The sequence below is a fragment of the Bos taurus genome, chromosome 3, assembly GCF_002263795.3.
Source record: "Bos taurus isolate L1 Dominette 01449 registration number 42190680 breed Hereford chromosome 3, ARS-UCD2.0, whole genome shotgun sequence".
Lineage (NCBI taxonomy): Eukaryota > Metazoa > Chordata > Mammalia > Artiodactyla > Bovidae > Bos > Bos taurus.
This window is the reverse complement of record NC_037330.1, coordinates 90,290,695-90,303,843: the sequence shown is the minus strand read 5'-3', so window position 1 is coordinate 90,303,843 and position 13,149 is coordinate 90,290,695. Positions and strand designations below refer to the sequence as shown.

At 40.6% G+C, this 13,149-nt stretch overlaps 1 pseudogene; it reads left to right on the top strand.

Moving 5' to 3' along the window:
• The first annotated feature begins 7,981 nt into the window (after nucleotides 1-7,981).
• Nucleotides 7,982-10,697, top strand: LOC100138140 (large ribosomal subunit protein eL14-like; annotated as a pseudogene).
• Nucleotides 10,698-13,149: the final 2,452 nt, after the last annotated feature.

Sequence of the window (13,149 nt, the reverse complement as noted above, 5' to 3'; positions counted from 1 at the left end):
GCCATTATAGCCATGAAAATCATATTCTAGAATGATAGTTATTTACAAAAATATTTGTGGGTGAATATTTTGTTTGTTAAATGAACAAAGTTGATAACACAACAAAGGGTAACAGCTTTCCATAGTAAAATAATTATAATCCTATAATCTGCAGAGAAAAATCTGAAAGAACACATTTGAAAATATCCAATTCAGCTTTGTTTGGGTAGTGAAATCATAAGTGATTTTTCATTTTCTTCTTAATTATATTTTCTCAGTCTTTTACAACAATAACAAAAACAAAAGCAAAACAAGAGAGAGAGGGAAAAAAAGGTTTTCTAAGTTTATGTGGTTAAAAAATGAAATCAAAATAAAAAGGAGTAAAAGAAGAAGATCCAACAGTTCTGGTTGCCATCCAGTATTATATAATCCTGGAGTTCTTCAAAACCACTCAGTTGTATGCTGACAGCTTGAGCAACGTCTGGCATGAAAGTTACAGAACATCTTTGTCCCAGCAAATTGGATGGCTGGGCGTACAAATAACTTGCCCTTTATTTTATTTATTTGCACTCTGACAAGGCAGTTTTCCCTGGTATTATCATTTTGCCTTTCTGTTATAAATTCAAGGCATTTTACTATATACTTAATATACTTTATGGCATCCAGGCAAATAGCTCCCTTCAAGTTGAATGTTAATATTCCACTTGACCAATGAGGAAACTGAGGCACAAAGAATTGGAGTAACTTGCGCAATGTAATCAACAAGTAAGAAGTAGAGCTAAATTTCAAAAGCTTGTCCTCTATCTCCAGAACTTTTCTTTTTCCTCTACATTTTTTTCCTAAAGAGTGAGTGGGGAAAATATGATTTCAGTGACAGAAGGACATCAATTAAGTGACAATAAATCTAGTGTGAAACAACTTGACCCTTTTTCATTAAGTTTTAAACCCAACTAAACAGAGAAAAACTGCTTAGTTTTGTAAGAGTCTGTCTATACAAACTTTTCAGCATTTGTTAATTCTCCTTATTTTAATAATAAAAGGGCAGATCTAATGTTGAGCGCCTCCTTAAAATTTAATAATATTGCTTGATCTCATTGTATTTAGTTTTACCTTCTATTTAGAACAAGAGACATTGGTTTTTTCCATATATAGCTATAATATAAATTTTGTCTTTAAATAATTTAAAATTTTCATAAACATATTTAAATAAAATATTCTATCATTAACAGTATAAGTAAGACACCAACTATTTTAAAAATTGCCAAGGGTAAATGCAAAGGCTTCTAAAATATTATGTGCTGCCTTTTCTCTCCACTTTAGGAATCTGAAGTAGGACACAGTTAACATTTATTAATCCTTATTGTGTTCTAGTAGTTTCTATCTAGGACCCCACTTAATTCTCACAATTGTTCTGTGAGTTTGGTATTGATACACTCAGTTTACAAATTTGGAAATGGAGGTCCTGCATGGGTATGCAACCTAAGGGCATCCAAGTAGTAAACGGTGAACTTGAGATTTGAGCTCAAAGTCCTGGGTCTCTAAGGACTTAGTTTTAGACTATGCCATTCATAGAGAGATAGCTAACTTGTGTGCTTTTTGCAATTCTTTTCAAGTATGAAGTCATGAACATATAGTAAATCCAAGAGAAGTTCAGTTACTGGGATTGTTGTGGGCCAGGGTTGACACTGATGGCTTTGCAAAGTGGATGTGGCTGATTTAGTCTTCTCTGGAGAACAGGTGGAAGGAGATTCAAGTGCATTCTCAAGCAAACAACTGAAGTACCTTCCATACCATTCAGGCTGGCTGCTGAAACACAGCATCTTACTGCCCTCCTGCTTTATCTCTGCAAATGCTCAGGGAGGGACAGCATTGTAAGTTTCTATCAACAGTTCACACCTTACTGTGAATTAATTTTTGATGATGTTAATTAACATTGATGACAGCAAGTTGAAACAATGGAATGTGATCCAAGATGTCATCAAAACACAAACACTACCAAACAGGCAGTGCGAAAGCAGTGAAGCTGAGACTCAAGTGTCTGCTCATTTTGATAATCACCAAGTCACTACCCACTTGGCTGTGTAAAGGGCTTTTCACCACAGTTGCTCAAATGTCAGGGGCATTCTTTATGAAAGCTCAGGACAGTTGTCTGGCTCATACAAATTTTCTAATACATTTCTTACTGTTGTGTTAGTCATTCCATTGTGTCTGACTCTTCATGACCCCATGAACTGTAACCCTCCACTCTTCTCTATCCTTGGGATTCTCCAGGCAAGAATACTGGCATAGGTTTTCATTCCCTTCTCCAGGGGATCTTCCCAACCCAGGGATCAAACTTGGGTCTCCTACACTGCAGGCAGATTCTTTACCATCTGAACTACTGGGATAATAAAAAAAAAAAAAAAGAGAGTCTGGAGATTTTCAAGACTTTATGAAACACATGGTTAAAATTTCTGACCAAGCTTTCTAGCCTGTGTGTCGGTAATATTCTAGTCAGGGAAACAACCCTCAGGGGCCTCTGCTGGCCAAGTCTCTGTGTTTATTGTTGGGGAGATCACTTTCAGCCCAAGGAGGTCACAGGGTTGACTTGACATGCTTCCTATCCTTTCTGCTCTTTAGCTGGTCATTGAAGACATTTAAACCTGACACCTCAGATACTTTCATCCTGAAAACCAGATGTGCTCAGCTGGAGAGAGGAAAGGGTGGAACAGAATCCAAACCCTCCATAGAGAAGAGGGCCAAACGGACAAGCAGCCCAAAGGTTTGTCTTTTCTGCCCGCTCCCTGACCTCTGCCTCCTTCCTATTCCAAAATTGGCTTCAGCTTTCCATCTAAAAAGAAGGCCAAGTTTTATCAAATCCCCAGTTCTGAGCAGCCCATGAGACCCTGAGGTGTTTGTGTAATTTGCTACCGCATCTATACCACCCTGGCCCCTGAACTCATCCAAACTTCCTCCATGACTGCCCTAGATTATGAAATAATTTCTTTTCTCTTCCTTTCAAAGACAATTCTCTGCATTCTAATAATGTTTATCAAACAGGTAACCATGAAGATAGTGGCTACCACTGCTTGAGGGGGTTGCTGTCAATGTGATTAATGTAAGCATTTTACACACCTGGTTTCTTCTATCCTCGCTTCCTCCACTTCCACAGCATGGTCTTCACTAAAGATACCATGAGCTGCCTCCAGTTCCTCTGGGTACCTTACACAGTCTACCTCCTCAGTTCAGTTCAGTTCAGTTCAGTTGCTCAGTCGTGTCCAACTCTTTGCGACCCCATGGATCGCCGTTTGAAGTGGTATAATGGTGTAATCGACCCCATGAATCTATAGATAGATATATATATCTATCTATATCTATATATATATAGATATATAGAGAGAGATATATCACTACTATCTATAAAATAGGTAAACTGGAAGGACCTGTTGTGTAGTGCAGGGAACAATACTTAAAATTTTATAATAACCACAACCTATAATGGAAAATAATCTGAAAAAGAATATATATATATAATATATATATAGAGAGAACTGAATCACTTTGCTGTACACTTGAAACTGACACACTATAATTTAACTAACCTCTATAAAAAATAAAATAAAGAATATGTTTAAAAACCAAGGCTGAGACTCAGAACATTTGAGTCCAAAGCTCATACTGTTTCCATCATATCTACCATCCCATAACTATTTCTCATCTAATTGTTTTTAATTAATATAATTAAATTCTGTTGAGACATGCATAGAAGATGAAGCTCACAGCCTGGTGTTCTCCCCTGTGCTGAGCATCCACTGAGAGAACGTTTGTCTGTAGGTTCTGCATTCGACATCGCTTCCTCCCTCACCTTCACATACCATAGCTATAATGCCATGTCTTTCCCTTCCACTCAAAAAAAGCATTCTATAAGGTACATAGAGAGGTATTTTTACAGAGTTAACCTGACTCCATCTTGATATATTGTTATCTAAGTGATAGCCTTCCATGCTTCTCTCACTTCCAGGGTCATCTTCTCCAGAGTACCACTTAGCTTATTATTATGGATGGTCTCCCACATTTGGTCTCCCACCACTGGAAGCCCCTGCTTATTTGGAAGTAGTCCTCACCTGAAACTCCTGGACTTTACTTCCCCTTGAGATGGTGCTGTACCCTCTATATAAGCAGCAGCATAGGCAGAAAAACCATGCCCCCCAATGCAGCCCCTTACCTCTGTTCTCCATTACACCACTTCAAATGGCCTTAGTAAAGTTTGAGAAGTTCTCTGAACAAAATTCAGAATATGGTAGAATGAAGCAGGGAAGATAGGCAAAAGATAAAAGATACCAATAGCAGACACCACCATGTTCCAACAGGACTTTCAGAATGTGCCTGATAGATCTCTAAGAAATGAGAGATTTTGACAGTCTCTCTCTCCTTTAGTGAGTCCTGCCTACTCTTGCAAAGACCTGGCAGAAGCTTCTTTACTTTTAGATCTAATTCTCAGACAGCACTGTGAGGGAGGTATGATGAGCATCTAAAATCCTCAGACTTGGGATTTCCTGGGTGGTCCAATGGTTGGGACTGTGTGCTTGTGCTGCAGGGGTGCAGGTTTGATCCCTGGTCAGGGAACTAGGATCCTGCATGCCATATGGTATAGCCTAAAGTTAAAAAACAAACAAACAAAGATCTTCAGGCTGAACTAACACCCAAGGGTAGAATTCTTCCAGTAGTGTTAATTTTTTTAATTAAATTTTATTGGAGTATAGTTGCTTAAACTTAAAAGATGCTTACTCCTTGGAAGGAAAGTTATGACCAACCTAGGTAGCATATTCAAAAGCAGAGACATTACTTTGTCAACAAAGGTCTGTGTAGTCAAGGCTATGGTTTTTCCAGTAGTCATATATGGATGTGAGAGTTGGACTATAAAGAAAGCTGAGTGCTGAAGAATTGATGCTTTTGAACTGTGGTGTTGGAGAAGACTCTTGAGAGTTCCTTGGACTGCAAGGAGATCCAACCAGTCCATCCTAAAGAAGATCAGTCCTGGGTGTTCATTGGAAGGACTGATGTTGAAGCTGAAACAGCAATACTTTGGCCACCTGATGCGAAGAGCTGACTCATTTGAGAAGACCCTGATGCTGGGAAAGATTGAGGGCAGGAGGAGAAGGGGATGACAGAGGATGAGATGGTTGGATGGCATCACCAACTCAATGGACATGGGTTTGAGCAGACTCCAGCAGTGGGTGATGGACAGGGAGGCCTGGCGTGCTGTGGTTCATGGGGTTGCAAAGAGTCGGACATGACTGAGTGACTGAACTGAACTGAGTTGCTTGACAATGTTTTGTTAATTTCTACTGTACAGCAAAATGAATCAGCCATACATATATTTCCTCCCTTTTGAACTCCCTGGTTGGGAAGGTCCCTGGAGGAGGATGTGGCAATCTACTCCAATATTCTTGCCTGAAGAACCCCATGGACAGAAGAGCCTGGTGGGCTATAGTCCATGTGGTCACAAAGAGTTGGACATGACTGAACAACTAAGCACACACCATTCAGCAGCATTCCTTTTATTTTTATTTATTATTTGTTTTGAGTTGTGAGTTAAATTTTATTTGGAGCAAAATGAGGACTGCAGTCCGGGAGACAGCATCTCAGATAGCTCTAAGAGACTGCTCCAAAGCTGCAGTGGGGGAAAGTCAATATATAAGGTTTTGTTGAAGGGGGAGTACAATACCATGAAGCACCCATTTTACAAAGGTTTTTGTTAGTCATGAGGATCTGATAACACCATGAAGGGATTTAGTGCTTCTGTAGATAGGAAGAGATGCAAGGATTGAGATTATAAAATCTTTCCTAAAAACATCCAACTATCTAAAGTCCTGTCCCCCCAGATTCCCTGGAGCTCAGAGTGCCTCACTCCACCCTGAACTCCCTCAGGGGGTGTTGAAGGTCAACAGCTATAGCAACATGGGGTTCAATCTCTGTAGAGGCAGATGGCAAATGGCTTTGTTGTTCAGTCATTGGCACTGCTCTTGGTAAGTGCCAATTTGTAGTTGACATGGCCCCCTTGTTGTCATAAATCCGACCATACATTGGGGGCCATTTCCCACCATTTTGTCCAGTGTTGCTGGGAAGGCTCGTTCCCAGTTCTGAAGAAGGTTTTTGATAAGACACTCAATGTGCTATTACTGGACTAGGTCTTAATAGTCAAAGATCTCTGGATACCTGTCTTCTAGTTATGGTCCAGGAAAGTATTCCTTCTCATTGGGTCTGTCCATACCTAGAGTTACACTGTTATAATCATTGATCATATATCAAGCTATACTTTAATCAACTGCTTCAAGTATAGTCATCATTTCCATTGGAGGCTCAGTCATATACTTGGTAATACAAGAAATAATCTTGTGAAACAAGCAAAATACAAATGGTATAGTTAATAACATCAGTGGAATTAAAAGTAAATATTTTAGCCATGAGCCTCCCACACCAGTTTTTTGTTTGTTTGTTTGTTTGTTTATTTTTTAAGATCATGAAGACTAGGGAATGAATCACTTAAAGCAGAAATCTCATTTTTCATGTGGTTCAAATGTGTCACGTTAAAGGATTCATCAGGTATGAAAATACAGCATTCAGTTTGAATTGTAGCACAGACATCTCCCTGGAATGCTATAAGGTGTCAAGGGCCTTGCAGTTGTGTAGCACTGGCTTTCTTATCATAGAGACAGAATTCAATAGGCTAATAGCCTGATTACTATCATTTAAAGGTTATGAAAGTTGTTAAGGCTTCAGTTCAGTTCAGTTTAGTCGCTCAGTCGTGCCCGACTCTTTGCGACCCCATGAATCACAGCACACCAGGCCTCCCTGTCCATCACCGACTCCCGGAATTCACTCAGACTCACATCCATTGAGTCAGTGATGCCATCCAGCCATCTCATCCTCTGTCGTCCCCTTCTCCTCCTGCCCCCAATCCCTCCCAGCATCAGAGTCTTTTCCAATGAGTCAACTCTTCGCATGAGGTGGCCAAAGTACTGGAGTTTCAGCTTCAGGATCATTCCTTCCAAAGAAATCCCAGGGCTGAGCTCCTTCAGAATGGACTGGTTGGATCTCCTGGCAGTTAAGGGACTCTCAAGAGTCTTCTCCAACACTACAGTTCAAAAACATCAATTCTTCGGTGCTCAGCTTTCCTCACAGTCCAACTCTCACATCCATACATGACCGCAGGAAAAACCATAGCCTTGACTAGACGAACCTTTGTTGGCAAAGTAATGTCTCTACTTTTGAATATGCTATCTAGGTTGGTCATAACTTTCCTTCCAAGGAGTAGGTGTCTTTTAATTTCATGGCTGCAATCACCATCTGCAGTGATTTTGGAGCCCCCCAAAATAAAGTCTGACACTGTTTCCACTGTTTCCCCATCTATTTCCCATGACGTGATGGGACCAGATGCCATGATCTTCGGTTTCTGAATGTTGAGCTTTAAGCCAACTTTTTCACTCTTCACTTTCACTTTCATCAAGAGGCTTTTTAGTTCCTCTTCAATAAGGCTTAGATATGGTCAATTACATCCTCCAACCCAACAGAAGGCACACACACACACACACAAACTGCTACTGACCACTCATCGAAAATAAATTTCCTAGGAGGTATCCAATCAGAGCCCTAGAGAACAGAAATCCACCTAGAGAACAGGGAACCTAGAAGTACTAGGCACAGGTAATTGGCCAAAACCAAATAATTGGATTGAGTTTTAAACTAGCATAGAATCATGTCCACAATAGAAAATATGTGACTGATAGGCATAGGTCCAAGGAATCAAGAAAACATTATAAATGATCATAAAATTCAGATCAGCATCTTAGGCAAGCTATCTGCTTCTTATGCCATCTTCTTCTCATTCTAGTGCAGTGTAGTTTCCTCTGTTTGAGCACTGTTTTAAGGTGAGTTTGAGGTCAGCAGGCCTCTCTACAGACGAGTCCAGCTTAGGAGCCTTTTAAAAATAAGTTGTTCCCTCTTGCCAAATGCCACCAACATGGTGTTCAGGCACTTCATAGAGGTTGGCTGGGTGACCTACACCTCCTTGGAGTCTTGTGCCCAGAAGCTGGTCATGATTGTAGACGTTGATAATCAGAACAGGACTTTGGTGGATGGACTTTGTACTCAAGTATGGAGCAAGGAGAGATAAGAAAGCCTTCCTCAGCGATCAATGCAAAGAAATAGAGGAAAACAACAGAATGGGAAAGACTAGAGATCTCTTCAAGTAAATTAGAGATACCAAGGGAACATTTCATGCAAAGATGGGCTTGATAAAGGACAGAAATGGTATGGGCCTAACAGAAGCAGAAGATATTAAGAAGAGGTAGCAAGAATACATAGAAGAACTATACAAATAAGATCTTCACAACCAAGGTAATCACGATGGTGTGATCACTCACCTAGAGCCAGACATCCTGGAATGTGAAGTCAAGTGGGCCTTAGGAAGCATCACTATGAACAAAGCTAGTGGAGGTGATGGAATTCCAGTTGAGCTATTTCAAATCCTGAAGGATGATGCTGTGAAAGTACTGTATTCAATATGCCAGCAAATTTGGAAAACTCAGCAGTGGCCACAGGACTGGAAAAGGTTAGTTTTTATTCCAATCCCAAAGAAAGGCAATGCCAAAGAATGCTCAAACTACCACACAATTGCACTCATCTCACACGCTAGGAAAGTAATGCTCAAAATTCTCCAAGCTGGGCTTCAGCAATACGTGAACTGTGAACTTCCAGATGTTCAAGCTGGTTTTAGAAAAGTCAGAGGAACCAGAGATCAAATTGCCAACATCCGCTGGATCATCAAAAAAGCAAGAGAGTTCCAGAAAAAACATTTATTTCTGCCTTATTAACTATGCCAAAGCCTTTGACTGTGTGAATCACAATGAACTGTGGAAAGTTCTGAAAGAGATGGGAATACCAGACCACCTGACCTGCCTCTTGAGAAACCTATATGCAGATCAGGAAGCAACAGTTAGAATGGGACATGGAACAACAGACTGGTTCCAAATAGGAAAAGGAGTACGTCAAGGCTGTATATTGTCACCCTGCTTATTTAACTTATATGCAGAGTACATCATGAGAAACACTGGACTGGAAGAAGCTCAAGCTGCGATCAAGATTGCTGGGAGAAATATCAATAACCTCAGATATGCAGATGACACCACCCTTATGGCAGAAAGTGAAGAGGAACTTAAAAGCCTCTTGATGAAAGTGAAAGTGGAGAGTGAAAAAGTTGGCTTAAAGCTCAACATTCAGAAAACAAAGATCATGGCATCTGGTCCCATCATTTCATGGGAAATAGATGGGGAAACAGTGGAAACAGTGTCAGACTTTTTTTGGGGGGCTCCAAAATCACTGCAGATGGTGATTGCAGCCATGAAATTAAAAGACACCTACTCCTTGGAAGGAAAGTTATGACCAACCTAGATAGCATATTCAAAAGTAGAGACATTACTTTGCCAACAAAGGTCCGTCTAGTCAAGGCTATGGTTTTTCCTGTGGTCATGTATGGATGTGAGAGTTGGACTGTGAGGAAAGCTGAGCACCGAAGAATTGATGTTTTTGAACTGTAGTGTTGGAGAAGACTCTTGAGAGTCCCCTGGACTGTACGGAGATCCAAACAGTCCATTCTAAAGGAGATCAGTCCTAGGTGTTCTTTGGAAGGACTGATGCTGAAGCTGAAACTCCAATACTTTGGCCACCTTATGCAAAGAGTTGACTTATTGGAAAAGACTCTGATGCTGAGAGCGATTGGGGGCAGGAGGAAAAAGGGATGACAGAGGATGAGATGGCTGGGTGGCATCACCAACTCAATGGACATGAGTTTGTGTGAACTCCGGGAGCTGGTGATGGACAGGGAGGCCTGGCGTGCTGCAATTCATGGGGTCTCAAAGAGTTGGACATGACTGTGCGACTGAACTGAATTGAACTGAACCGATGGAGACAGGCTATGCCTTTCAAATACATCAGCTCACTGATTTCCTCTTCAAGTTCCCACACAGTGCTCACAAGAATTATGTTGGAAAAGCCTAGGAGAAGGCAGATATCCCTGCAAAGTGAGCGGCCACAAGGTGGGTCAAGAAGATTGAAGCCAGAAAAAAGAAATCCAAGATGACCGATTTCAATTGTTAAAAAGTCACAAAGGCATTGAAACATGTATAATATCATACATGAAACAAATCGCCAGTCCAAGTTCAATGCATGATACTGGATGATTGGGGCTGGTGCACTGAGATGACCCAGAGGGATGGTATGGGGAGGGAGGAGGAAGGGGGGTTCAGGATGGGGAACATGTGTATACCTGTGGCAGATTCATGTTGATGTATGGCAAAACCAATACAATATTGTAAAGTAAAAAAATAAATAAAATATATTTGACTATAAAATTAAAAAAAAAAGTCACAAAGGCAAGACTCATCAAGTTTGAAGTTAAGAAACTTGAAAAGGCATCTCTCTTGAAAGCTTCTCCCAAAAAAGCACTTACTGTTAAGGGGACAGCTGCAGAAGCTGTTGCCACTGCCAGTGTTCCAGCAAAAAGAGAAAAAAAAAGATGACCATTGCGGGTAAGAAGGCATCAGCCCAGGAGGTTCCTGCCCAGAAAGCTGCAGGTCAGAATGTAGCACCTTCTCCAAAAGCTCAGAAGGGTCAGAAAGCTCCAGCCCAGAAAGCACTTGCTCCACAGGCATCTGGCAAGAAAGCATGAGAACATAAACTATTCTAAACAGAATAAGGTGCTTTTTGACATGCTGGCAAATTAACATAAATAAGTGGTTCACACTCTTATATTGAGGCATCACTAGCCAACCCCTTGTGGTATACCTTGACTGAATTATACTGGGACATTGTGATATGGTGACTGAGATCTGACTTCTTGGACATAAACTAGGGATTCAGGCACTTGATTTCTTTTCTAGGTGTTGTTGTCTATGTTTGTGTGTCCTTCTGGAAGGATGAAATGTTTGCCTTTTTCTCGAGTTTTTACTTAAGTTTTATTCTAGATCACTTTGGAAAAAATGGTGCTTTCTCTTGGTTCTTTAATGCACTCACCATGTAAACAATTATAAGGGCTGTATAAAAAGTTACTTGAACATGTCTCCTTCACCACAGGCTTCCAATCTAAGACTTAAGAGACCATTCATTCTTTTATCTTTGTGACCCTAAGGAAGAAAGAGAATCATCTTCAAGCTGTATCCATAGAGCTGTATTTTGAAGACCTGCTAACTGAAAACAATATCTCACTCAGATTTGCCTTAGACAATTTTAAAGCAGATTATTTCCATCCCTTCTGTACTACGGAACAACACTCCCTTTTGTGTTTCATGTGCAAACCTGTGGGTTCTTTTGGTTGTTTTGTCCTTGTTGCTGCTCTATATAATTAGAGAATTTCTGAGTTTGCAAAAAGCATATGAGTTGTCTAATCTAGTCTCTATACATTAGCAATATCCTCTGCTACTGTTGGAGAACTTACTACTTTGGTGTCAGTGTAGTCTATTGTTGGGTGATACTTAAGGCTTTAAAAGTTCTTAGTCTATAGTGATAAGAAGACTGCTTTCCTAGAACTTCTATTCTGGATTCTATTTTTGACCTTGAGACATCATCATAGAAATCTACTTAATCAAACCATAGTTTTTTTCTCTAAATGTGTGAGATACTGCTTTTATTGATCTCACTAGAATGTCCATCACTTCATGGCAAATAGATGAGGAAACAGTGGAAACAGTGGTTGACTATTTTTGGGGGCTCCAAAATCACTGCAGATGGTAATTGCAGCCATGAAATTAAAAGACGCTTACTCCTTGGAAGGAAAGTTATGACCTAGACAACATATTAAAAAGAAGAAACATTACTTTGTCAACATAAGTCCATCTAGTCAAGGCTATGGTTTTTCCAGTAGTCATGTATTAATGTGAGAGTTGGACTAGAAAGAAAGCTGAGTGCCAAAGAATTGATGCTTTTTAACTGTGGTGTTCGAGAAGACTCTTGAGAGTCCCTTGGACTGCAAGGAGATCCAACCAGTCCATCCTAAAGGAAATCAGTCCTGGGTATTCATTGGAAGGACTGATTTTGAAGCTGAAATCCCAATACTTTGGCCACCTCCTGCGAAGAGCTGACTCATTTGAAAAGACCCTGATGCTGGGAAAGATTGAGGGCAGGAGGAGAAGGGGACAACAGAGGATGAGATGGTTGGATGGCATCACCGACTCAATGGACATGGGTTTGGGCGGACTTTGGTAGTTGATGCTGGACAGGGAAGCCTGGTGTGCTGCAGTTCATGGGGTCACAAAGAGTCAGATGACTGAGCGACTGAACTGAACTGAACTGAGAATGACTTATCCCTATACAGAGCCATAATATTCAATTAACTAATTTATTAATAATTGCCAAAAGCTTGTAAGGTATATATAACTGTTTCCCTTTTATAGGTGAGCAAATAAGTTGAGATTTAGCTATCCTATGAACATATGTTTATAACATATTGATGCTTTTGAACTGTGGTGTTGGAGAAGACTCCTGAGAGTCCCTTGCACTGCAAGGAGATCAAATCAGTCAACCCTAAAGGAAATCAGTCATTAATATTCATTAGAAGGACTGATGCTGAAGCTCCAATACTTTGGCCACCTGATGTGAAGAACTGACTCATTGGAAAAGACCCTGGTGCTGGGAAAGATTGCAGGCAGGATGAGAAGGGGATGACAGAGGATGAGATGGTTGGATGGCATTATTGACTCTATGGACATGTGTTTGAACAAGCTCTGGGAGTTGGTGATGAACAGGGAAGCCTGGCGTCCTGCAGTCCATGGGGTCACAAAGAGTCAGACACAACTGAGCAACTGAACTAATCTGCATGTGAAGGCATGGTGATAAGAGGGTATAGAATGTTATAGATAACAAACATTGTCTCTTATCTGTGTAGAGATTGCGACCTAGTCAAAACTCAAAAGAAGTACGTCTACATGTATAGACAAGTGCTAGGGAAATAAAAAGGGCAAAGTGCCCTGAGAGAATTTCCAGGGTTTGGGAGCAATGGCTGCAAGCTGAGTGTTCAGGGAAAGGAAGTTCTCTTTTAAAAAACATTCAAGAGTGACATGAGAGACAGGAGAAGTATGAGTCAAAGACTCATCTGAAGAGTTAGACCTGCAAGTAGGAAGATCTAGGGTAAAAGAG